The sequence below is a fragment of the Grus americana genome, chromosome 23, assembly GCF_028858705.1.
Source record: "Grus americana isolate bGruAme1 chromosome 23, bGruAme1.mat, whole genome shotgun sequence".
NCBI classification, from domain to species: Eukaryota; Metazoa; Chordata; class Aves; order Gruiformes; family Gruidae; genus Grus; species Grus americana.
Genome location: NC_072874.1, coordinates 6533785 through 6559268, shown reverse-complemented (window position 1 = coordinate 6559268; position 25484 = coordinate 6533785). Strand labels below are relative to the sequence as shown.

Genomic DNA, 25484 nt, shown 5'->3' with positions numbered 1-25484 from the left:
AGCACACCAGGTGTGGCCTCACCAACGCTGAGCAGAGGGGAAGGATCCCCTCCCTCCTGGCTGGCAATACTTTGCCTAACGCAGCCCAGGACACCGTTCGTCTTCTTTACAGCAAGGGCACATTGCTGCCTCATGTTCAACTTGGTGCCCACCAGGACACCCAGGCCCTTTTCTGCAGAGCTGCTTTTCGGCCGGGTGACCCCAGCACGTGCTGGTGCCTGGGATTGTTCTTCTCCAGGGACAGGACTCATCCTTCCCCTTGTTGAACTTCATGAGGTTCCTGGCAGCCCATTTCTCCGGCCTGCCAAGGTCCCTCTGGATGGCAGCATGACCCTCTGCTGCATCAGCCACCCCTCCCAGTTTGGTGTCATCTGCAAACTTGCTGAGGATGCACTCTGCCCCATCATTCAGATCGTTAATGAAGACGTTGGGCAGGACTGGGCCCAGTACAGACCCCTGGGGTACACCACTAGTGACTGGCCTCCAACTAGACTTTGTGCCACTGATCACCACCCCTGGGCCTGGCCATTCAGCCAGTTTTCAACCCACGGCACTGTCTGCTCATTCGTCTGCATCAACAGCTTCTCTATGAGGATCTTATGGGAGACAGTGTCAAAGGCCTTCCTGAAGTCCAAGTCTTCCCTCATTTATCAGCTAGTCTTTGTAGAAATGTATCAAGTTGACGAAGCATGGCTTCCCCTTAGTGAAGCCATGCTGACTTCTCGTCCTTAATGTGCCTGGAAATAGTCTCTAGGATTAGTTGCTCCATGAGGAGCTCCACCCAGGGATTGACGGGAGGCTGATGGGCCCATAGTTCCCTGGCTCCTCCTTGCCCTTCTTAAAGATAGGAGTGACATTTGCTTTCCTCCAGCCTTTCGGCACTTCTCCCCGTCACCATGATCAATCAAAGGTTGTTGAGAGTCGCCTGTCAATGACATCAGCCACCTCCCTCAGCACTGTGTGTGCATTCCAGCAGGGCCTGTGGACTTATGTATGTCTTAGTTTGCTAAGTATCTCCCGACCTAATCCTCTTCCACCAAGGGTATGTCTTCCTTGCTCCAGCCTTTCCTCATGGTCTCTGGCACCTGGGATTCCTGAAGGTCAGTCTTGAAAGTAAAGAGGCAAAGGCGACATTCAGTTCCTCAGCCTTTCCCATGTCCTGTGGCACCAGGTCCCCTGTCTTATGGAGCAATGGGCCCATATTTTCCCCAGTCTTCCTTTTGTCACCTAGAGCAGCCCTTCTTGCTGGCTTTGACAACACACGTCCCGGCTCCAGCAGACCCACCAGCTCCAAAACATGCCCTAGCTCCTGCACACCTTCCAGTTCCAGCAGACCCACCACTTCCAGCAGACCCACCAGTTCCAGCACACCCAGCAGCTCAGCACACCCAGGAGCTCAGCGCACCCAGCAGCCTGAACCCGCTCCCCCTGCGGGGCCAGACCCCAGGCGAGGGGGGCTGAGGGGCACCTGCCCGCAGGGAGCTGAGGGTGGGATCCGGGGCTGGCGGGCAGTGGGTCACCCTGCTCTGCCTGCCCGGCCAGAGTCTGGCACGTCCGCCCGGAGCAGCGAGTGCCGCTCTGCTGCTGGCATGCATCGTTCAGGGGCTGAGATAAACTGGGACATGCTAGCCCACTTCCAGACCCTAAATTTAGACAGCCGGGAAAGTACGTGAGTATGCGGCAGTGGGCTTTGGGGGGCACAGGGCCGGAGTAGATGGGGACTCGACGTACCCCCTGTGTCCTTGAGGAAGAGGAGGGTGTCACGCTTCTTGCTCCAGAGGTAAAGCTCCAGGATTTGGCCTTTCATCAGTGTTGGCACAAATTAAATAAAAGCTTTTCTGAGCCTCCGTGGGTTTCCAAAAGCTGCCAGCTGGTTGCAGTCCTGCGACAGGAGAGGTCAGCGCCCATAAATTGCTCACTGATCTCAACTGATCTCAGGTTGCTTTTCCTTTCGGGAGGCATCCGGGGTGTGCGCTGGGGACCTGCCCTGCCTGGCTGTGTGCGGGCACGGGTCTGGCAGCGCCCACGGGGCAGGCAGCGGCCTCGGGGACACGGTGGGCTGGCTCCAGGTGCAGCCCCCGGGTGGGAGGTGGGGGCTCTGGCAGCTCCCATCTCTTCCCAGCTGGGTATCGGAGCCCGGTGACACCCACAGCAGGAGTGTCCTTCAATCCCTGTCCTCCCGGGAAGGGCAAATCGGCTGGAAGGGTATTTGTCCCTTTGGTCCTGCTGTCCCCCTGTGCCTTGCAGGGACGTGAGCCCGCTGGCATGCTGGAGCAGAAATCCCGCTGGCTCCATGGGGACCGCTCCTGCCCACGCTGTCCCCTCATCCCCTTTGATGGTGCCGCCAGATGGCAGTGCCGGTATGAGACCAGTGCACACAGCTGCCGGACAGCAGGGACGGTGGCAGCGCTCGGTCCCTGCCTGCTCCTGGATGGCCAAGCAGGGCCCTGGCTGCCAGGAGGGAGAGGACTCCCCACCCGTGTTGCAGGGGTGTCCCCGTTCCTGATTTTTGCTGGTGATCGGAGGGCACACCACCACCTCCACCCGCAGCATCGGCCCCTTGCTGTCCCCTTCTCGGGAGGTGGTTTGTCTGCAGACGTGGCAGGGCAGCAGCAATGTCCCAAGTGACAGCAGCTGTGACAGCCCTCCATGCACCAAAGGACACGCTGGGTTTACATCACCCTGCACGTGGGGAAGAGCAGGAAATGAGGGATGGGAGATGGGGGGTGCTGCCAGAGCCCAGGGACACGTGGCTGCCTCCAGCCCGCCCTGCAGCAGAAGCCCCCAGCCCATGTCCCCCTGCTCAGCAATGTGGGGAGCACCCTCACCCCTGTACCCCTAATGAAGCATCTTTTTTTTTTGCTCTGCCTCCTTCTCCTGCATCACTCAGCATCCCCAAGGCGTGAGGCTGGGGCCATCTCCTTCTTCCCCCCCGGTACCTGGTGCATTAGGGGTTCGGGATCATTTTCTGGTCACCGCGGGGGGATTATAGGGCCAGCCTGTAGGACCGGGAGCGAGCGGAGCCAAGCACAGCTTGCCAGGGATGCTCTCCCACCCCGGGCACATGGGGGGAAAACAAATGATCTCATGTGACTGTATCTGGGACAATACTGGCTTAACCGTGGGCGCAGCCAGAAGGGTTTCTGCTGAGCCCAAGTGATGCTATTCATGGATAAACCTACATTACAGTAATTAATAATTATTAATAATCGAGTTTGTATTTGGGGAAAAAAGCTAAACCCATCAAGCGTCTTTCCTCCAGAGCATCGTCGAGTGCGGGCAAAGGCAGGCACGGCGTAAGGTGCATTTTTGGGGTGATGAGTGTTGGACAAACCCCTGGTCTGGGGGGTGTCCAACCTCTGGCACTCTGGGTACTGGCCCAGCTCCTGGTCAGGGCTTTTGGGGCACCCTTGGCCACCAGCTACCAGCCAGCACTCCACAGCCTTGTGTTTTGGGTGCTTCAGGGAACAGCTCTGTGACCTCAGGGTGCTGCTCATCCACGCTGGGAGGTGTGGGGGTCCCTCTGCCCTTCCCAGGCTGCCGGGGAGGCCAGACGAGGGGGACAGGAGTGAAGTGACCCTGATTTACTGCCAGTAGTATATTTTCTGGGCTGCGCTGCCTCTCTCGGGGTTTCCAGCCCCCAGAAGAGAAGGGGGCCAGGCACAAAGCCAGGCTGGGATGGGAAGGACAAATGCAAAAGTCCTGAGACTGAAGCATCTCCCTCCCCCTTGTCTAAGGATGCCTTGGAGTCGGGGAATTAGTTTTCCGCTAAGCTCTTCTGTAATAGAGAGAGACACAGGAGGACTCAAAATGGGTGATTGCACGGCCTTTAATTAGAGACAGAGGCAGGGTGCTCAGGGTCACAGGAGCTGGGATTCAAACCCAGTGGAAATAAACGGGATAATTTTCGGGAGGGCCACTGCAGGCACCTGCAGTACCTTCTGCGCTTGAGCTCCTACTTCGTCCCTTTTGGTTACCAGGACCCTCCTGTCCTGCAACACCACAGGCTTAGCAGCCAAATTCATCTCAAATGCGTCAACCCTTGAGACCAGCCCAGCAGAGGAGCCTGATGGAGACCAAGAAAACCCTCTGAATCCAGTGATGGCATCCCACCTGCTGGCCTTGCTTCTGGGAAACCCACCGAGCATTGGGATTTGCGCTGGGGACCTCTTCAAGGATCCGTTACCAGTTTGGGATGCCTTAAAGGCCAGTGAGGTGATGCGGAGCTGACACGGCTGGTGGTTTCTGCAATGGGCCATCACCAAACCTATCACTTGTCATCCAACAGGCTGGCATCTTCTCCCCAAAGCTTCTGCCAGCCAGAAGAGCAAGGGGCTGTGAGGCCAAGGAACGCTGGCCACCCTCCGTCCTTGAAGCTTGATTTAGTCCGGGCTTGCAGACACAGCAACTGGCTGGAAAAGCTTCGGCATTTCTCTGCTGAGTTTGGACAGACGCTGTTTGTCTTTCTCATGGTGGTGGCCAGATGCCTGGCCGGTGATGGATGGGAGTGTCACGCACAGGAGTTTCTGTGCTGTCACAACTGCTGGGTCGCTCATGAGGTGGAAAATGTGGGGAGGAGGTGACTCCACTGTGAGCTAAATGTCCTCCCCAAGGTACCTGGATCTGCCAGGATCTGAGTCAACAGAGGTGGTGGAGTAGGGAGGTTGGGGGAGCAAAAAGCAGGGTGAGACCTTGATCTCAAGGTGTCCTTAGTCCCCCTTGCAGGAGGACCTGGTTCTTCTGTCGTTCCCAGCATGCAGCCTCCACACCACTGGGTGCTTCTGCTTTGATGCTCACCCCAGCTGTGGATTTGAGCCCCTCAGTTTGCTCTCCCAGCACCCAAAGGCTCCAGCCTTCCTCCAAACTCCAGCACGAGCCTCCCCAAGCCCCTCACTTGGGTTTTCCACATCCCCTGGTTGACAGGGCATCCCCAGTGCCACCCGGGCATCCCAGCCAGGACAATGCTGGGGGGATTGCGAATTCGGGATGCCCGCAGAGAGCTGTGTATGGCGCAGGCGGTTTTCGAGCCTCTTCATTTTCAGCCTTAACGATTCTTCCTTTCGGAGAAATGGCTAATGAGCCATGGGGATCCAATTACATTTCTCCAGTCAGCCTTTCGCCTCGTTCCTTGCAGTTTAAAAACCAAAGAAAAAAAAAAAACATGAGCGCCAGAGTGGAGACAATTAGATCAGTGTCTCCTTAATGAGTTCATGGCTCTGGCAGAAATATCTGTCTTTGACAGGAGAGGCAGAAACCGAGCTGCACCCACGGGTGTGCGTGCCGTGGGGTGGGAGCTGTGTGTCCTCCCCCCTTTTCAGACCCTCTGCGGGGTGCAGGTGACCCGGAGGGTGCCTCGCCGGGCTTTGGGTTTGCTCCTTACACCGGCTGCTTCTCACAACACCCACGTGGATGCCCGGGGCCACTCGGCTGCTTTTTATTGAGCACAGCAGTGAGCTGGGGCTTTACACCATGTTTCTGTAGGATCAGGGATGCTAATGAAGTCCAGATGCTCCCCAGCATAAAATACCCCAGCTAGGGTGGAAGGATCCCATAAAACCCCAGAGTGGGAGAGGAATGGAGCCCCCAGGGTGGGGAGAAGCGATGAGATGCTGTTGGGAGCATCAGAGCAGCGGTGATGCTCACCTGGATGGGGATGAGACACCACCGGGTGAAAGATGCCACCAGCCAGGACCTTGTCACCCCCCCCGGGCGCTGGCAGACCCCAACCCCGGCTGAGGCAGCGGCAGCGCTGCCGAGCCCCACGTGGCCCTGCCAAGCAGATTTTGCTTAGCTGCCTGGGCTATATTTAGCTGCCTGTAAAAGGGGTTAGCGAGCAGCGCTGGAGCCAGTGGCACAGCTAAGAATGTCAACGTAAGAGCAGCCAGGGATAAAAAAAGCCCAACTCGGGTGCTGGGAGCTTTGCACAAATCCCTCACTGCTGGAGGTGCAGGCAGCAAGCAGGCAGGGCTGCAGGCAGCGCCCACATCCTCCCTGGGTGAAAGCACCCGATGATGGCTCCTCACTGTCCCCCCACCATGATTTGAGCTGATCTGGCTGGTTTGCAGCATCCCAGCATTCAGCCGGACAGCAAGGGTCTGCTAGGGGAGAACGGGGCCTGAAACCTGGTGGGTTTGGTTAAATCCCAGGGCTTTTGGGGCAGGCACCCCCTCCGCAGGCAGGGGACAGTGGCAGGCAGGAGGTACAGCCTGCTCCCCAAGCTGGGAGGTGTTTGTGAGGCTCCCCGCATCCCCATCCAGGCATCTGGAAGTTACTGGAGCATAAACAACAGATCTGAGTTTTGTTTGGGTTTTTTGCCCATGAAGATATCTTTTTGGGATGCTTGCTTTCTGCTCAGTTGACTCGAACACACCTTTCTTCCAAAGGCTCGTCTCACCGCCCCGATCTGGTCTCTTAAAGCAAAAACTGGGCAAATCCCACCACGTCCCAGCTCCTCCCAAACCCTCCTGTGTGGCTCTGAGCTCTTCCACACTGCCCCGACCTTGCCTGGGCTCACCTCCAGCCTGTGCAAACCGGGCTCTTGCCCGGAAACATCAGATTTAAAACAATATAGGAGTCAATACATAGCAAAGGTGGGTTCCCAAGTTGTAGCTGTTTTGTCCCAGAAATAATTTGCATGTTCCACTTGTCCATTGGGGCAGGTGATGAATATTTTGATGGCTGAGCCCTGAGTGCAGCAGTTAGAGTCATTCGATGGAGACCTCGTTTCCCTGGTGGGACCGCAGCTCCCATGATGAACTGGCAGAAGGATGAGCCCCAAGCTGTGGCTGCATCTGGCTGCATGATCCACCATGCCTTTGGGTCGGGAAAGAGCTTCTGCTGAAAAAAAAAAAAAAAAATTTAGTTTAATTTTCCCGTTCTGCTGCAAACAGCAGTTGCAGACGAGTTGCAAAGACCTGTGCAACTCATTGCAGGTATTCAAGCTGCCTTGACCTACAGAAATACAAAAAGCAGCTCATGTGCTGTCGCCCGCCGTGGAAGGGATGCACTGGGCTGTGTGTGCACCCGAGGGCTGCTCGATTGCATCCCACGGGGGGGTGGGGAAGATCTCCACCACCTCCATCACGTTGTGCCCGGGGGGGAGATGGTGCTGCATAATTGATGTGCCCTGGGAAGGACGGCGCAGCAAGCTCAGATCCAGATGGCTGAGTACCCGGAGCAACGAGGACGCCTGGGAAGGGCATCGCTCTCTGCTGTGACCTTAACATCTCCTGTTGAGGCAGAGATGTCCAGACTTTCATCTTGGCATGACACTCCACCCTGCCTGGTGACAAATTGCCTCCCTGGGAGGTGTTTGCTGGCATTTTCCCTCTTGTTTTAAATTCTCCAGGCAATGAGATGTTCTTGATGCCTTTGGCCTCTGAGATCTCACGGGTAGGATGGTTTTTCCCAAGGGCTGAGCATGTTTTCTGCAGATCCATCCCAGAGGAGCCACCTCCATCACTCCAGGGCTGGTACCCCCCATGCAGGGATGGCGCTGAGGCCGTGTCCTGCCCAGGGTCATGGAAAGTCCCTGTCCCCAGCCAGGGAACAACCTGCAGGTCCCCAAACCTTGTGACCCATGTCCCAAAATAGCACCTCATTGGAGGGACTGACGCAGCCCAGGGTGACCTCAGCTCAGGAATAACCTTTCCTGCACGTCCCCTACGTACCCAGCGAGAAATCAGGGTCTAAACTGGATTGGAAATTAGGAAGATACATCTAAAAGAGGAACAGCAAAGTGCTGCTCTCCCTCAGGGGTGACTTTTAGCCCAGATCAGAGCTCGCAGCGCTGGGCAGGCGAGTGGAAAACCACCCTGCTCCTCCCCTGCTTGCACCCCTGGGCAGGGGGACGCTGCCTCCATCCCCGGGGGGCTGCCCCAGGGCCGGTGGCTTTTAATGGCCTTCGTGCGGAGGTGGGATAAAGCAGCTTGGCAGCAGCAGAAAGAGAATAGACTCTCCTGAACTCTTTTCCTTCCTATTCTGGACCCTCTTTTGGGGGGGAGAAAATAGGATTTAAAGCAGTCTGACCCCGACCTCACTGGCTTCACACCCCCGATGGACAAGGCAGGGGCTCTCCCGATGCTTGGGAGGGCACGGACAGTGTATTTTTGGTCCCCCATCAACAGGGATGCTCATCCTGCCGGGAGCACTCTGGGAGGAGGATCCCAACATCTGCAGGTGCTGAAAGAGCAGAGGAGGAGCAGAGCAACCTTTGCTCCGTGCCGGCACAGCCCGGTACCAACACGGAACGGGTGCTGCCTGATAAACCTTTCCCAGCCGCTGTGCCACCGTGCTTTGGCATCGGTGGGGCTTGTACCCAAGAGTTTTGTGAGCTTCAGCTGGGAGTTTGGGCTCTTGATGTTCACCATGTCCTGGATGCAGGCAGGCTCAGAAAGGTTATTTGGTGCCACCAATGTCCTGGCCAAACAAGGAGGGACCGACACACCGCTTGTGTGCCTCAGTTTACCCAGGTCCCCCAGCCCAGCCATCCCCAGCGGATCGCACTGGCAGAGGGAAGCGTTCAGCCTAGATGGAAATGGGGACCATGCCGCAGCTGTCCCCCAGCTCTCCCAGGGCAGAGCATCCCTGGGGGGTACCCCGGAGCTGGAGAAAAGGAGACCCACCCTGGGGAGCTCCCGTAGGACCCTGCCCAACCACTCCGGGCTTCCCTCCCCTCCTTCTCCATCCCCTCAACATCTCCTCCCTTGCTCCCACACGTCTCCCGGAGCAGAGGGATGGCAGCCGTCCCCCTCGCCCGCGACAGCCAGTGTCACATCCGATCAGATGCCAGGCAGGATAAACATCGCCGATGCTCGGCCCGAGACTGCTCTGGAGAGGGGAGACAGTCAAGGAGAAAACGGAGCGTGAGGAGCTAAATATAGCGGCTGGCGAAGGCTCCCCTCCCCGCCGGCCGCGCGGGAGCTGCCAGTCGCCCGTCAGCACGCGTGAGCGAGCAGGCAGGATGAATGTCCCTCCCGCTGGCTGCCGGGGCCGGGTGGCTCCAGCCCCCCCCCCAAGCTGTTTGGGGGTACAGGTGTACTGGAGGCAAGCACCAGGCTGAGACCAGCCAAGTCCTGGCTGCTTCAGTGGCTCCTGTCCCTCTACAGCCCTGGCACGGTGAGGCACGACCGAATTTGCCTCCCTGGTCGGTAGGGAGGTGAGGAAACCATTGCCCCTCCCGGGGCAGAACCTCTGCCAAGCCCGGCTGAGCCGGCAGCTTCTCCCCGTGGCCAACAAGCCCCGGGAGGTGCTGAGCTCCCCTGGGGAACGGACAGGATGGGCACCTTGCTCCGTGTGCTGAGCATCACCCCTCACCGTCTGCAGGGAGAGGAGGCTGGCCAGAGCCAGGAATTTGGGAATGTGCCCCAGCATCCCGGTGCAGGGCCAAGGGAGCAGGGGCCTCTCGGGTACCCTCCCAAAAGTGTGTCCTGCTTCCCCAGCCTTGGAACACCCACCCTGAGAGCCAGGAGGGGACACTTTGGAGCCTCTCACCAAAACCAGACTGTTCCCCAGTCGCACATGTGGGCGGGAGCGCCAGTGGCAGCCCAAGGAGGTGCGTTACCGTTCCTGTGTGCAAATTTTGAGTTGCTTTTAATTCACACTCGGGGCAGCTCTGTTCACCGCTGCCTCTCCCCTCCCTCGCTGTCCTGACCCAGCTCAGGGGTGCGGGTGGGGAACACCCATCACACGCAGCCGGTGTCAGCCATGTCCCCTCCTCGAGGCGATGCTGGTGTCAGGCCAGGAGCAGCCCTGGCTGCCAAGATGGTGGCATCTGCTCCACGCCCAGGCTCTGCCCAGCGTCCTTCTGCTGTGAGGACCGGCCTTGTGTTGGGCAGAACGTGGGCCTGTGGCATGGTCAGGTGGAGCTACCAGCTGGATCCAGGGTCTCCCAGCCCCCCCCCCACCTCAGGGGTGCAACCACATACTTTTTACTGATTTTTTTTCCAAAGATTTTGAGCCTGGCAATTATTTTTGGCTGAAAGAAATGCACAGGGAGGTGCATGGGCTGCGGCCGTGCTGTCCTGGTGGGCAAGCGGATCCCTCCTCACCCCCCATGGGGACCATGGGGCTCCTTCCGCAGGGCTGCAGCCAGGGATCCTAATTCAGAAGAATTTTGGGGTTTTGCACTTTTTTCCCAGGGGGCTGGCTGGGCTCCTGGTGCAAGCGGCGCTGCTCACCACCCTGGGCTGCAAACCCCCTTTTCCCGGGCGGGTGGGTTCTCCAGCCGTGGCAGGGCAATGATGTCACACGGAGCCTTACGGGGGGGAGATGGGCCCCGGGTGGGGACGTCACAGCCCCCCCAGATGTCTCAGCGCGGGGGGGCACAGGGCACACAGCCCCCGGGCGGCGGGGACAGCCGGGGGGGGGGGGCTGCGGGGCGGCCCCGGCCGCGGGGGGAAGGGGGGGTGGGCGGTCCCCGGCGGCAGCCGGCGGGGATGGGGGGGGAGGCGGCGGGCGGGGCGGCGCGGTGGCGGCGGGGGTGGGGGGGGGTGGTGGCCGGGCGGGGGGGTCCCCCCCGTGCGGAGCGTGGGCCGGGCGGGGGGAGCGGCGGGGAGCGCAGCGCTGGGCGGGCGGCGGCGGGCGGCTCGGCCCCGGGTGCCCCAGGGGCTGCCTGAGAGCCGGACGCGGCCCCGGGGCTCCTGCCGAGCGCGGAGCGTCCTTCCCCCGGCCCGCCCGGCTGGCACCGGCACCGGCATCGGCATCGGTAGCAACATCAGCATCAGCATCGACACCGACATCAGCATCGGTATCAACACCAACACCGGCAGCAGCACCAACAACCACCGGCACCGGTATCAGCATCGGTACCGACGTTGGCACCGGGTCCAGGTGAGCAGCTGGTGGGTGGTGGGTGCCGGTGAGGTGTTTGTGCCAGGCCCTGGGCCGTGGTGGTGGATGATGCCCTGTGCTCGCGGGTGCTGGGGACTGGGTGCCTGCCCTGGGAAGCGGGTGCCCGCCCTGGGCACCTCCATGGCAGCGCAGCAGAGCAAAGGGAGGGAGGAGAGGCAGGAGGCTCAGGAGATGGCAGTGGCCTCGGGGGGCAGATGGAATTTGGGGGGGATGAAACTTTGCGGCAGGCTGCAGTGCTGAGTGGGGCAGTGGGGTGTCTCTCGAGGGCTTGGGGGGGTCTGTCCCCATCCCACCGGGGGCAGGTGGCTCTGGAAAGGATCAGGGTAAGCAGCAGTTAGGTGCTGAGCAAGGCTTGTCTATCTCGGGGTGGGCACCTCAGGTCAACCCCCATGGTGGCACCCCTGTCCCATCCTGGCACCCACCCCTGGCCCCCTCACCCCCTGCCCCCTCCTCCCTGAGATGTCACCACCGCCCTCTCCACCTTCCACCTTGCCCCATCATCATCTCAGCTACCCTGACACCCCCCCCGCCCCCAACTCCAGCCCTCAGCTTCCCAGATGGGAGCTTCCTGGATGGTTTTGGGCCCAGGGAGCTGCGGGGGGGGGCAGTCCAGGTAGTGAGAGCTGGCATGGGGCTGAGCACCCAGGAACCACGCTCGTCTTGTGCCTCCTCCCAGGCGGCATCCTCTTGGAGGAAAGGGCTTCCCCAGGGACAACCCCTCCTTGCTGCCTTCAGGGCTTTATTTTGGCAGGTTGCCTCTGCAGATGCTTGGATCGGGTCCCTTTGGTCCCCAGAGCTGGCTCCTGTCCCCTGGTGGCAGTGCCACCGAGGAGGTGGCGGAGGCAGGGTGTCCTGTGCTCACCCCGAATACTCACAGCGCATGACCTTGGGGCTGTCCACCGAGGGACACCTCAACCCTTGCTGTCACGGGGGGCTGCCTGGACTCCTCCTGGGATGTCCCCCCTGGTCACAGCTGAGCAGAAGTGGGACATATAATGGGGGGGAACAGCCCTATTGCTGTCTCCACCCTTTATCTGCTCAGCAGCATACCCCCCCCAAAAAAAAGCAGTTTTTCAAGGGGGGAAGGTGGTGGCAGAGCCAGGGTCTCCTCACTTTGTTAAACTGGGGGAGCCACAGAGTTTCTTTCCAAGCTGGGCTGCCTGGAGGCTGCGCCCAAGTCGCCCCCCCCCACCCCCAGGGACTGTGCCGGGCTGGAGCAAGGGACCTCAGAAGGGTCTAAACTGCAGCTCTCAAAGCTCTGTGGTTCCCTGCCCTGCCCCTGCCCGCCGTGCTGGGGGCTGCCAGGGTCTTTGGTGGCTGGTGGAGGGCTGTGCCAGCCCCAGCCTGGGGACTGTGCCTGGTGTCCCTGAAGGCAGATGGCAAGCGGTGGGCTGGAGGGCAGAGGGGGAGGCGGAGGAGGTGGCTGGGAGCTGGGGGATGCGGGGTGGGAGCTCTGACACCCGTTCCTGACCTGGCCCCACGCTCCCTCACAGGACGAGGTGCTCCGGTCCCCTGTGGGGACACGGCACCACAAAGGACAGGGATGGGGCCACAGCCCTGCTCCGACCTTGGCTCCTCGGTCCGGCGGTTCGAGGGCCTGGCTCAGCCAAGGGACAACGGATCCGGCTCTGCTCCATCAGGGCTGGGGATTTCAGGCCGTGCCTCTGATCCTAGGGTGCCTGCACAGATTTCTTCCCTCCTTGGCTTTTGGTCCCTTCCCCGCCAGCTCCCCAGGGGCCGGGCAGGTGTCACTGGGTGGCGGGGAAGGTGACGTGATAACCACCGTGTCGGGGAATCCCGATGATGCTCCCAGCATCTATGCAGGGATGGGGGAAACATCTGGATTGCCTCCATCAAGGCTTCACCGTGGGGGAGGCCAGTCGGTCCCTCCCAAGCGGCTGATGCCTGGGGGGCAGGACACCCTGGAAGATTTCCACCTCCCCTCTTGGATGAGTTGCAGAGGGAAGGAGAAAATCTGCCGGCAGCCAGGGACCTGGGGGGAAGGACATGCCGGGGGCTCCCTGGGGAGCCGGAGGTACCAGCTGCAGAACATGGCCTGGGAAGCCATGAGCTGGCTCTGCTCCCCAAAATTAATTATCTGGGTGCCTGAACATGTCCTGCTGCTTTGGCAGAGCCAGGGAACCTCTTCTGAATTCAGTGCTGCTTCCTCGAGGCACCCCACTGCCCCCTCTGCCGTACCCAGCTGGACCACGGTGCCGGCCAGTGGCAGTGGCAGATGGAGAAAAGGGACCCTGCGCTGGGAGAAGAGGCTCCCGTGGTGCACGGCCGAGCCCGGGGCCATCCGGCTGCGTTTCAGAAATGCCTGGCGACTCGTGTCACCCAGCCCACAGCGCTCCCGGCACCGCACAGCCCAGCATGCGCTTGGTAGCACCCAGCTGGCACCCCGTGTCCCTGCAGATCTCCCAGCCCCTGTCCCAAGCAGCTCACAGCCCGTGTCACAGCATCCTCACGGCTCCTTGGGGTTCCCCTGGCACAAATCCCTGCACCATCGTGCTCACCCACGCGCTTCGCACCCGCAGCCAGGAGAATCGAGGACGTCTGTGTCCTTGTCCTCAGCACCTCAGATCGGGTCCATCGGCTCCCACCCAGGACGCTCAGGCTGGAGCAGCTGACAAAGAGCCATTTGGGGAGGAGGGAGCCTGAAACTGCTAAAGAATGAAACCGATTTAGATGTGGGTGACACGTTTATTATGCAAAATTATAGTTTGTGCCGTCGCCGGAGCAGCTAACTAAAGGTTACTGTGGGAGCTCTATTACCCAGGGCTCAATCATCGTAATTACCTCCCATTAGATCACCTGCTTTGCAGCGGAGACACGTGGAAGGGGAAGCTCCTGTTTACCTCCCTTGGCTACAGGAGCAAGCACGGATTTACCCGCAGTGCCACGGTATCCCCGGGAGGGATGGAGGCCCCTCTCCGTGGGGGCCACGGGTGGGTTTCCATAACCCCCATGCCAAAGGGAGCGTTGCATTTTCCCCCTTGGACTCAGAAAGGACCCAAATGCAGGCGATGGGACTGAGAGCAGAGCCATGGGGCGCAGAACGTGGGGGAGATGGGCTCAGCCCTCCCGCGCAGCACCCTTGCAGGGTCCCCGATGGGCACCTGAACCCCCTCAAGGAAATTCCTGTTCTCCTGCTGGCAATTAAAGGTAATTAACTGATAAGGGAGGGCAGGGATGCTCACAAGCTCTAGAAGAGGTCACAGCCCACAGGCTGGCGAACACCCGGCTGGCCTGGGAGAGGCTGGAGCAGCCTCCATCCCTCCCTGGGCTGCGGTGGGACCCCTCGCTGCATCCCTCCCGGGGATGCCTCTGTCCCTCCTGGGGATGCCTCCATCTCTTCCTGGGATGCCTCCGTCCCTCCCCGGGATACTTCCGTCCCTCCCCGGGATACCTCCATCTCTTCCTGGGATGCCTCCGTCCCTCCCTGGGATGCAGGGCAGCATCGCCTGTCCGGGAGGTTTGGGCAGGGGAACACAAGCCCATGGTCCCAGCTGCTCGTGCGTGGGCAGGGGGACAGGCACGAGCCAGGGGAGCTGCTGTTCAATGGGTGACCCCAATCTGCACCCAGACCGATGTGCGGCGGGGGTCTCACCGCTGTGCTCATGCTGGATGTGTCGTCCTGCGTGGTGGTGCCAAGCTGGGTCACGTAGCTGTCACCTCCCCCCGTCACTGGGAAAGCAGGAGCTGCCAGCACTGCCAGCCCTGAGGATTTGCCGTGTTCCCACAGCAATATCGTGGAATATCGCTGGTGATTTTTTGGGTGCTTTTTGTTTTCCTAAAGCTGATGAGCGGGTGGGCTGGCAGGGCCGGTGGTGGCTGTGGTGCAGGGAGGGGACCTCTCTGCTGTCCCAGAGCTGCTCCCGCTCCGGTGCTTTGCCCAGCCCGTGTGTCAGACCCCGGTGAGGAGCTGCCGGCTCCTTCCTCCAGGATACCGAATTGCAAAGCAGCTTCATCCGTGCCAGCAGCAGCTTTCCCCAAGTCCAGCCTGCATCCTTGCACAGGGACCTCGCACCTCCCAGCTGCCAGGGAACAGGACCCCTGCTCAATATGACGGTAAAAGCCGGAGGTGCTTGTTGTTAGCACAAAGTGAAGGAAAAATTTTCCTCTCTAAATTTCCCAGGGGAGATTGGGCGGGATGGGAAGCAGTGATGTGCGCTGAGCTGGGAGCCCTGGGCTCCAGGAGGATGGAGAAGAGGACTCAGGATCTGGGTATCCCAGTGCACACCCCACCGCCAACACAGCTGAGGTTTTCCATCCCCTTCCCTCCTGCGCTGGGGTTTTGGGAGCTTTTGGGTGCAGGATGAGTCCCCGGCAAAGCCCGGCAGCGATGTTGCACTGCCAGCCACATCCTCGGGCCTCTGCCCACTGAGCTTTTACCGCTTTACTCTTTAATAAGAGCAACTCAGGCTTGCCCAAGAATGAAATCAGGATGGTCCAGAGGCCATCGCCCATTCGGCTTTCCCCGGTGCTTTCGACATCGGCCCGGGATGCCCCGCGCGCTGCTCCTGCAGGAAAAGATGCCTGTTTTATCAATGTATGGACTGGTAGGAGATGCTGTGCTCAGCAGGGCTGTGGTGTCCTCTGGAGCACTTTTTCCGGGTCCAATCCAGGTCTGCGGGGTCAAAAGGGGATTTTCTCTGCGGTCGCTGCCCTGTGGGGAAGCCAAGCCGTGATGTGGGGCACGGTGGTGAGCGCCTGGAGATCCGGAGGCACCTGGATTTGGGCTGGCAGCGTTTGGGTTTGCCCTGCAGATGCTGAAGGAAACTTTGGGTTTGGATGTCAGTGAGCACGTGAGCTGGTTTCACTCCTACCCTCAAGCAGGACTTGCTCTGATTTGTGTTTGCAGCTTTATAAGCCAAAGTGACAGTTTATACAAATAGCCTGAAATCTTGTCTGGAGAGACTCAGGTTGGATTTTATTTTTTTTCCTGGCTTTCATGAGGGTATTAAACAGAGCTGAACTCTGCCATCATCCCCAAGCGCGACAAGACCGGGACTGAGGGAGCAATAACACATCCTTCCTTTCCCCCAGCGACTCCATCACATGGATTTCAGCAGCAAAACCCACCTCTTGTGCTCCTCTCCCTCTTGGCATCCAGCAATTAGCTGGAAAGAATATGATCAGTGTCCTGTTTTGGAGTCCTTCAGTCTCACTCTGCCTCGAACAGGAATTTGGGTACCGATATCCAACCAGCCTGGACGAGCCCCACTGCAGAACCAGCGAAGGGTAACCTTTGTGTCCAGTCCAAGCTGGTATTAGCTAGGACAAGTCTCAGGTTTTAGCGTGAAAAAGAAATTTCTAAGTCCCACAGCTGGAGAGAAAACCCTTTACAAGTCAGTCAGCCCTAAAGCGTGCAGAGAGCAAACAGAGGGTGAATAACGGCAGGTGAAGGGTGATCTTTAAGGGCATCCTTGTAAGCCAGGAAGAGTTTTGGGTGGAATAATTTGGGAGCGGGGTATGAGCAGGGTGGGACTGAGCCTAGACCTGGTCCTGCTCACCTGCGGGGAGTGGTGGGCACCAGGGAGGAGCGGGGCAAAGGGAGAAGAGGGACGGCAGGATGACGGGAGGGGAGGAAGAGACGCTTCCACGTGTCCCAGACCGATGGCTGAGGCCATCCAAGCACGAGCAGGAACCAGGGAGAAGATGGAAACCAGGTCGGGCTGTGAGGATGGGCGTGCGAGAGCAAGAGCAGGGAGGAAGGTCAAAGCGCAAAGCAGGACACAACGGCAAGGGGCTTAGAGGGTAACGAGAATTACTGCTGTAAGTACATTAGCCTAACGAGGAGGATCCACTGCTCAGCGGTGATGGGAGGTGGTGGGAGCCCACGTGTTGGACGCCTTTTGGGCAGGGGTGTTTGCTGGAAGTCCATCACGTGGAGGGGCCAACCCCATGGGTACCAGGATGTGCTGGACCTTCTCAGGCTGGGCCAGAGATTTGGGGAGCTGCCAGTGTAACCTGCTCCCCGAAAACCTGCTGGAACAATTCCTCAAAGCTTTGGGAAGGAGCCGAGGCCACACAGCGAGGAGGAGCCAAGGAAAAATGGGGGGAAAAATAGTGTGAGACCTCGATGATGCTCCGAGCACCGGGGCACAGATTTGCCTGGATCCCTGCACCGCCTCGCTCCGGGCTGTGTCACCGTCACTCGAAAGGTGCCAGGCAGGGTCCGAGCTGGCCCAGGCACCTTCCCAGCCCACCTGGAAACAAAACCCGGGACAAAAGGGCCAGTCTGTGGCCGGAGAGGCTTTGCTGCCGAGCGCAGGCAGCGGGGTGGGTGCCAGCATCCCCCATGGGCAGGCACTGGCAGCTGCGTCCCACCCAGCACCGCGTCCAGGAGGGATCATCTTCTCGAGACGCTTGGGATGAGACTTCCTCGTGCTCTGGGCTTGAAGCAAAACCTGTTCTCCATGTCGTTCTGCATCTCCACATTAAATATTCCTGTGCCAGCCAACATCCCTGGAGCCTTTCCCCCCCTGCCCTGGAGACGATGAGTTTGGGACAATATTTATTCCCATCCTTCCCACTCGCCTGGATCCCGGGAGCTGTTTATGGGCTGCTGACAGCTGACAAAGTCCATTTCTACGTGGCAGCGGGTGCCTGCTCAGCATCTCCTGGGCTCCGGCACCGGCAGAGTCAGGCAGGAATGCTGCTGCCTGCAGCCACATCCCTCAAGACGAAACCTCCGGGACCAAACCTGCTGCCTCCGTGGGAGATCTCTCGGCTCTCCAGATTTTATCCTGTGTTTAATTATTGCCATCTGCTGTTCCAGGCTCCAGGGGCTGCTTGGTTTGTCTGGTGGCTGTCGGTCTCTGGTTAAATCAGCCCCGTTGGATTTTCCTCCCATGTGGACTCATCACTGATTTTCCTGGATGATGCTCTCATCCCTTTCCCATCTGGGGCAGCTCTTTCCTTCCCGGCTTGCAATGCTCATTTAATTCAATGTTACAGCTACGCCTCGGTAAATCCTTCCCGTTTTTCATCGCATTCATTATCTCTTAATAACATCGACATCGCAGGGTTGCCGGTGGATTTTTGGAGGACTCACACAGGGCTGCAGCGCTTCCCAGCCTGTCGTCAGAGAGGCACTACATGTTGAATTAAACGAGCATGAAGAACCCTCTTATAAAGAAAGCAAGATCATTAAGTGGCCCAAACCCAACACTCCCAGACCCATCAACCACTTAGAAGCTGAAGAAGCAAATCCTCATGCCTACGGTTAAATGAATCCTTAACAAAACTTCACAGCCATCGCCGTAACAGATCCCTGCTCCTAAACACCCCGGAGCATTTCTGGTTCACGTGCCCTGGGAGGGGGAAGGTGCTTGGCAAAGCTGCCCAGCGTGGTGTGACTGTGGTAGGGGCCACAAGATGTCCCGTGGTGCCCCTGCTCCGGGCGCTGGCTCCAGCACAGCCAGAGATGCTGTTTTGGGTGAGCTCGTGAGCATGGTCTGCTCCCCCGGCACCCCAAGGTGCTGTGTTAGAGGGGACATCCCTGCTTCAGTCGCTGGGGAGGATTCATGGACGTGCTGTCCATGGAGGTGTCTGACCCCAAGCTGAGCCCTCAGTCTCTTCAGCTGCTCCATCCCCGGGGTGGTTAACACCTTTCTCTGCCCATTCAGCATCTTCCTTCCACCAGGGCTTTTATATCCAGGGAAATGGGAGATTAGGTCAAAACCTTCGAGCAGGAATGACGCCACGCCAGAAGGAAGACCTCCACCACCAAACCCTGCTGCCCATCCTACCCAAACCCCCGTGGGACGGGACCGAGCTCCTCCTAACACCCTTGGCTGGTTTCCTCCCATTGACGGCAAAGCCCAGGTCTGGCACGGGGTGGCCACAGCGTGTCCCTGCCCGTCGCTGCCTGCGCCTGGTGTCCCTGTCTGCGGGTGGGAGGGAGAGGGGTGGCTGTTTCCAGCCTGGCTGGGACCATCCTGCAGCTTTCCTGGCCCAAGGCTGGGAGAGGAGGTTAATGAGGAGGAGGAAGAGGAGGAAGAGGAGGTTGGGTGCTCCTCACCCCAAACCACTCTCCCTCCCAGGGCTGATGCTCTGGGTCTCAGCAGAGGTGTCCAGCTGTGGCACCTCCTTCACAAGCCATGGATTTTGGCTTTTTGGGGCTTGGATGAGGAGGTTTGGAGCAAAGAGCAGGGGAGCAGGGAGCAGGGGCTGGGGCAGGAACCCTTCCTCCCGCTGCCTGCAGGTACAGGAGCTCCAGGCTTGGGGTTCGTACCTAAATGACAAAGGCAAGCAGTGGGGCAGCACCCGAAACAGGGCTGAGGAGATGTTTCCTGCAGCAGGTCATCCTGCAAGGAGCTTGGATGCTGAAGGCAGCCTGGACGCTGGGCCCGGGGTGGGGTTCTGCAGCCGCATGTGATGGGGAGCGGCACATCCCGGTTGCGGTGGGATGGCAAAATCTCACTTCTCTTTCATCTCGTGGTTGCTTTGCATCTCACCCACTGACCAGACCGTCACCTTCCCCTCTTGTGCTTTAATTGGGCATCGCCGCAGCCAAATTACATTACTGAGCGTCCCCAGCCCAAACCGAAAAGCTCGGCATGTGCCTGCGGTTCTCACCCACGTGGCACGAGAGTGTCAGGGCTCAGCAGCACCACAGGGATGGAGACGTGGGAGCTGTCCTGTTGGGAGGACGTTGCGTTACACGAAGATGCCCGAGGTCTGAGGGCATCCCAGCCTGGATATGGCCTCATAGGACGTTTTCTGGTCTCCCGGTGGTCTCTGTGCAAGTGGCAGCTTTTGCCGCGGTGGGGCTGGCTCGATTCCCAAGGGACTTGACCAAGGGGACACGACACGTCCCAACGCTGTGTCCTCCCTCCACCTCTGCCCAGTATCTTCCACCACAGCCCATCTCCAGGAGGGATTAAGGTTTATTTCTGCCCTACCCTCCCATATCCCATTAGGGGCATTAAAGCAGGAGCCAGCGGCCCCGAGGACTTTCCATGTGACTCCAGGAGCTTTTTTAAGTCGAGACCACGTTAAGCCTCCCAGAAATGGTCCCTGCTAAGAGAAGGAAAGCCCTGCTCACCGGGCGGAAGCCTGGGGTTTATGCAGCGGTATTTGCCCAGTGCTGGGTTGGATTTGCTGCCTGCAGGGCCCGGAGGATGCAGCAGCACTTGGCATGGCGTGGGTGTTGTGCCCGAGGGAGCCCAGGGATGCGAGGGGACGGGGGACAGCCTGCTGGGCTCCCGTGATGCTGCATCCCAGGGGGGCTCAGGATTCCCCCTAGCACAACCCCGCAGGGGTTTCAGTCCCCTCCAGGATCCCAACAGCTTTTCTGTCTGTGCCAGCATGAAAGTCCTGATCTCTCTGCATGGCTTTTGGGTGCTGCAGGGTGAGCGTAGGAGGTGTAACCCCTGCCCAGTCCTGGGCACCCATCCTGGCATCCCGGGAGATGTTTAGCTGCAGGAAGGAGACGGGCAGGATCCAGCCTGGTCTTGACAGCCATTTACCGCCTGGTTCTCTGGTGCTTGAGCCAGCGGGAGCCGCTGGGGCTGCCGGGAAGGCAGCTCTGATCCAGCCCTGCAGGATCCCAGTCTTGCTGGGATGTGCAAAGAGTCTGTGCGTGTGCGCACAGCGTGTGAGTGCACGTGTGCATTCGTCTGTATAGGCATATGTGCATGCATGCGTGTCTACGCATGTGCGTACGTGCCTGTGTGTGCATGCACGTGTGCATCTGTGTGCATGTGCGGCTGCACGTGTGCATGCATGACTTTGTGCATGCGTGTGTGAACATGAGTGTACACACGTCCATGCTTGTGCACGCTCACGTGCTCACACCATCACGCGTGCCTGGCGTGTGAGCCCTGCTCACCCCAGCCCCTGTTCCCGAACGGTTCCAGGTGACACGGCGGGTGCTGCGGTGCCCACACGGACACTACACGCTGCTGCCTGTGGCCCGGTGCCCAGGGCGAGCTGCTGCAGGGCACTCCATGCTGGATGAGGGATGTGACCTCAAATGTGTGGGGCATGACGAGAAACTCTGTGACCGGGAGGTGACATGGGTCCAGCGCTCACGGGAGCTGGCAGGAGCCCTCACGCTGCCATTGGGGTGCACGCATGTGCCTGCACGCATCCAGGGCACACGGCATGCATGCATGTGTGCTGGGGTGCCATGCACGCACATACATGTGCCAGGGGATGCCAAGCATGCACGTACATGTGCCATGGGACACCACACATGCACTCACGTGTACCAAGGGCACCGTATGTGCACATCCTGGGGCTCAGCTCCAGCTGCACGTACACGCACACTCGCACACAGCAGCCCAGCCAGAGGTGATGCACGCAAATATGCACACACGTGTGCCGATGCACATGCAAACACACGCAGCCCCAGAGTGCCACAGATGGTGCAAGTGTGCACGGAGACCCGCGCAGGGACCATCGCACCTCCACCATGCCTTTGCCCATGGCACAGCCACCGCCCGCATGGCCTTCGTCGCACATCCGAACCTCGCTCCGTGCCTCAGTTTCCCCACCTGAACAGGGCCTGGGTCCTGCCCTGCGCAGGGCGGCTGCCCCGTGACTAATCGCCTCCCGGGTTAATCATTCATTTCTCCTCCTCACATGCAGCCGGGATCACTCGTCCCGCTCGGCACAGCACCTGCGCCCAAGGACTTGGGGACCTTGGCCTGTCCTCCACGGAGAGCGATTCCCGGGGGACGCCGGTGAGTTCATCCCCCCCCCTCCCCAGCAGGACGAGCTCCCGCTGCCACTGGCTTGGGGACGCCGGTCCCAGCACTGCTGCCAGCGTCCAGCCTGGAGGGGCTGCGACTGCCGGGGCGATGGCGTGGGGGTCCCTGTGCCCCATGAGCACAGGAGGGGGTTTGGGGAGGGTGGAGGCCATCCCTGTCCCTGCAAGGTCCTGTGTCCCCCCCCCGAACCCGCCCTGTGCCACCCCTGTGCCACCTCCCGCCTGCAGCTGCAAAACCCCTCTGCAAAATCTGGAACATTTACCAGCGCTGAGCCGACAGCCCAGCAAGGTCCCAGCAGTGGCACGGGCCGGCGATGGCTCCACGCTGGTGGGATCCACACCGTGCCAAGGGCTTCCCAGGACAGCCCCCCGCCTGCCCAGGGAGCCCCCAGCATGGCCACCCCCTACCCTGCGTCAGTGAGAGCCGCTCTCCGAGGGACATGGTGGGGTCCCTAGGCTGGGGACGATGCGCCCTTGTCCCCGCAGGTGGTCCCACTGTCCCCTCTCCACGTCCCCATCCCTGCTCTCCACCCACCCCTCGTCGCCATCCCCTCCTCCTGCCCACCCACCCTGCCCTTCGCAGCCCGGCCTGGCGTAGGGTGCTGGGTGCTATGGGTGCCCTGCGCAGGGACACAGCCTCTGCCAGCCCCCGGCTTGCTCCCCGCTCCCTCCTTCGCACCCCCTGGGCACCAGCCCCGGTGCTGAGCCCCCGCTCTGCCTCCCCCCAGGTCGGAGCTGGAGGGGCCCCAGCCGGGACTCCCCGTCTCCCGTGGGATCCCTCGCTGGCCGGGAGACGTCGGGAGCAGGAGCTGCCAGAGCGGGGCACGGAGCGGGACCCGGGCACGGGGGACACGCAGCGCCAGGCCAGGCTGGAGGGTGCCCGGTAAGGCTGCTGGGGATAGGGGGTGCTGGGGGACCCCCGAGGACCCCCCTTCCTCCACGACGCGGTGACCGGCGGTGATCACGGCGCCCAAAGCTGCCAGCCCCGGGGATGGAGGAGTCCCGTGGGCAGGGTGGGCCCTGCCTTCGCTCCCGCAGAGCCTGCAGTCAGGGTGGGCAGCGGGGGGGTTGTACCCTCCTTGGCTCAGCCCTGCTCCCCCCCCCGGACCAGAGCGTGGTCCCCTTCGCCCTCCGCGCTCAGAGGGGCTGACGGGCAGGGGACGTGTCTCCCCAGGGTTAGCATGACCGAGGTGGAACCCGTGCTGGACTTCGCATCCTCCGGGAGAACCGGCCGGCGCAATGCCCTGCCCGACATCCTGGGCTCGCCGGCCGGCGTCAGCCCCTCCGACCTGCCCCTCAAGCTGGCCGAGATGTCCCTGAACGCAGGTGGGTGTCAGGGAAGAGGGAGGACTACGTGGGGTGGGCGGGAACCCACCTCTCTGAGGGTGCTCATGCCCTCGGCTCTCCTCGCAGGCAGCGCCCAGGAGATGCAGTCGCCGTCGGCAGAGGTGCCCCCTCCGCAGCCCCCCAGCCCCGAGCTGAAGGACACGTCCTAACCCCCCCCCGGTGGGGGCCATTGCTGACCAGCGGAGGAAGGAGGAGGCTGCGGAGCATCAGCCCAGCTTTCCTGGCACGGCCGGAGTCCGCTGGGTTTTCCTCGGTGCTACCGTGGCGAGACCGTCGGGTGTCACCCCCCCCCCCCCGCCATGGGGGGAGCAGCGCATGGCGGGGACCTGCCGTGACGGAGGGGCGATTCCCACCCACGCCCTGGGACAGGACCCGGGGAGGGGGGGGTTTTTTGCCTCCCTGGGGGGGGAATGAATATTTTTCTTCTGGGGCATTTGGCAGAACCGAGCGCAGGTGGGTCGCCGGGCGGGGGGGGCTTTCTCCTCGTGGCAGGAGCAGCCCACGGGTGTTTCTGGCTGAGTGTGGTGGTCACTGTGATGTTTTGGGTACCACCTCCGTCTCCTGGCCTTTCTTCCTGGGTCACCTGGGAGCCTTCCTCAAGGAGGTGGGGGAGGAAGCACCGCACAGCCCCAACAGCCCCCCTGGCAGCCAGCACCTTGCGGACGGCTCCCACCAAGCATTGGAGCACCCCAGGGTGGTCCCTGCCCCGGTGGTGGGGGGGGTGTCTCAGCTCCTTTCCAGAGCTGGCCCGGGGTCCCCATGGCAGGGAGGCAGCTCTGTCTCTGCCAGGGGATGCCGGGGATTTTGCGGGGGGGAGCAGGCTGATGCTGTTTTGGGCATCCCCAGCCCTGCGCATCACCCTGTCCCCCCCTGTGCTGGGCCCACCCATGGGTCCCCATGTCTGCTGTCCTCCCGCCGCGCTGGGATCCCCCCCGGAGGGGAAAGCAGCAGTGAACGTGGCCAGCCAGGTCCTGCGGCGCTTTGGGGATGTGCATGAAATGGGGTCGGGCTTTTCCAGGCGCTGGCAGGTGGGACGGGGACCCTCCTGCCTGGGCACTGAGGGGCTGGGGGGCGGGAGACCAGGAAGGCCGGGGGCTGGTGGCCCAGGCTGGGGCTTGCCAGCTGGAGGCCGGAGCCGGACGTTGTGTTGGACCCAGCTCCGTCACGGGTGGTCACCTATAGCTGTCGCTGTGGGACCAGCAAATCCATCCCGAAGCCCAGGGCCACCACTGGGCCGCTCTGGCCACCGCCGGGGTGGTCACCAGGTCCAGGAGAGCTGCACGAAGCCGCACACAGGGCCACTGTGTCCAGCAGCACCCGTCCCCAGCACCCCAGGGGGGCCCTGGCCACCCCCCGGCTGCCCGGCCCTCGGCGCGGAGGCCGGGACACGGCGTTGTGTGTGCATGGGCATCCGCGTCCGTGGGCGTCCACACGTGTGCATGTGCATGGGTGTCTGCGTGCATGGGTGCCTCTGTGCACGGAGCACCCACATGTATGGGCACCTTTGTGCATCTGTGTGTGGGGGTGTTGTGCACATGGGTGTCAGCGTGCGTGTGGGCGGGTGGTGGCCATGTTCGTGGGTGGTGGGTGTCTGTGTGAGTGGGCAGCCGTGTGCATGTATGTTCGTGTGCATGGGTGTCAAGTGCATGGGTGCTCACGTGGGTGGGTGTCCATGTGTGGGGGTGAGTCTCTGCCAGCATGGGTGGCTGAGTGTGTGGGTGCTCCTGTGGGTGGGTGTCTGCGTGCATAGGGAGGCGTGTGCTTGGGTGCTCACATGCGTGGGTGCTCGTGGGCATGGGCACCCATGCGTGTGGTGGCTCTGTGTGAGCATGGGTGTCTGTGTGCGTGGGTGCTCGTGTTGGGCGGGTGTCCATGTGCATGAGTGACCATGTGCAAGGGTGCTCAGCCGTGTGTGTGGCTGTCCATGTGCACAGGCAGTCTTGTGCGTGGCGGGTCTGTGTGAGCAGGAGTGGCCAAGTGCATGGGACCTTCTGTGGGTTGGGGGTGGCCGTGTGGAGGGGTGTCCATGCATGTGGGTGCTCCTGTGCCTGGGTGTCCTGTGGGTGGGCGTCCACATGCATGGCAGCCGTGCGCGTGGGTGCTCATGTGCATTGGTACCCACGTGTGTGGTGGGTGTCTGTCAGCGTGGGTGTCCGTGAGCGTGGGTGCTGCAGTGGGTGGGTGACCCTGTGCGTGGGCAGCTGTACATGAACGTCCCATCTCATGGCACCGGTGTCTCGGGGGGAGGTTGGCAGCACGGAGGGGGACCAGCGCTGTGCAGATTTGGGACACTGATGCCCAGAGGGTAAGGGGACAGGGGACAGCCCCTCTTCGTCCCCTCCAGGGCCACGCGGGCAGGTGTGGGTCGGGGCTTTTCTCCGGGGAATAAATTGTCCATCTTTCTCTGGGGAGCCATGCCTGCGGGGTGTCCCAGCCAGGGCGGGGGGACACCCATCCCGCGGGGTCTGGTGGCTGCCCCCCCCGGGAGGACGCAAGGCAAGGGGGTCCCGCTCGGTGGCAGTGCTGGCGGGAGGAGGCTGAACACGAACTCCCGGCTATT

General features: G+C 61.0%; 1 long non-coding RNA gene across 1 annotated transcript; it reads left to right on the top strand.

Moving 5' to 3' along the window:
- The first annotated feature begins 10526 nt into the window (after positions 1 to 10526).
- On the top strand, positions 10527 to 22455 carry LOC129195820 (uncharacterized). The gene is made up of 3 exons (XR_008573971.1): positions 10527 to 10830; positions 21457 to 21551; positions 22306 to 22455. It is a non-coding gene; the product is annotated as an uncharacterized LOC129195820 (long non-coding RNA).
- The last annotated feature ends 3029 nt before the right edge of the window (positions 22456 to 25484 follow it).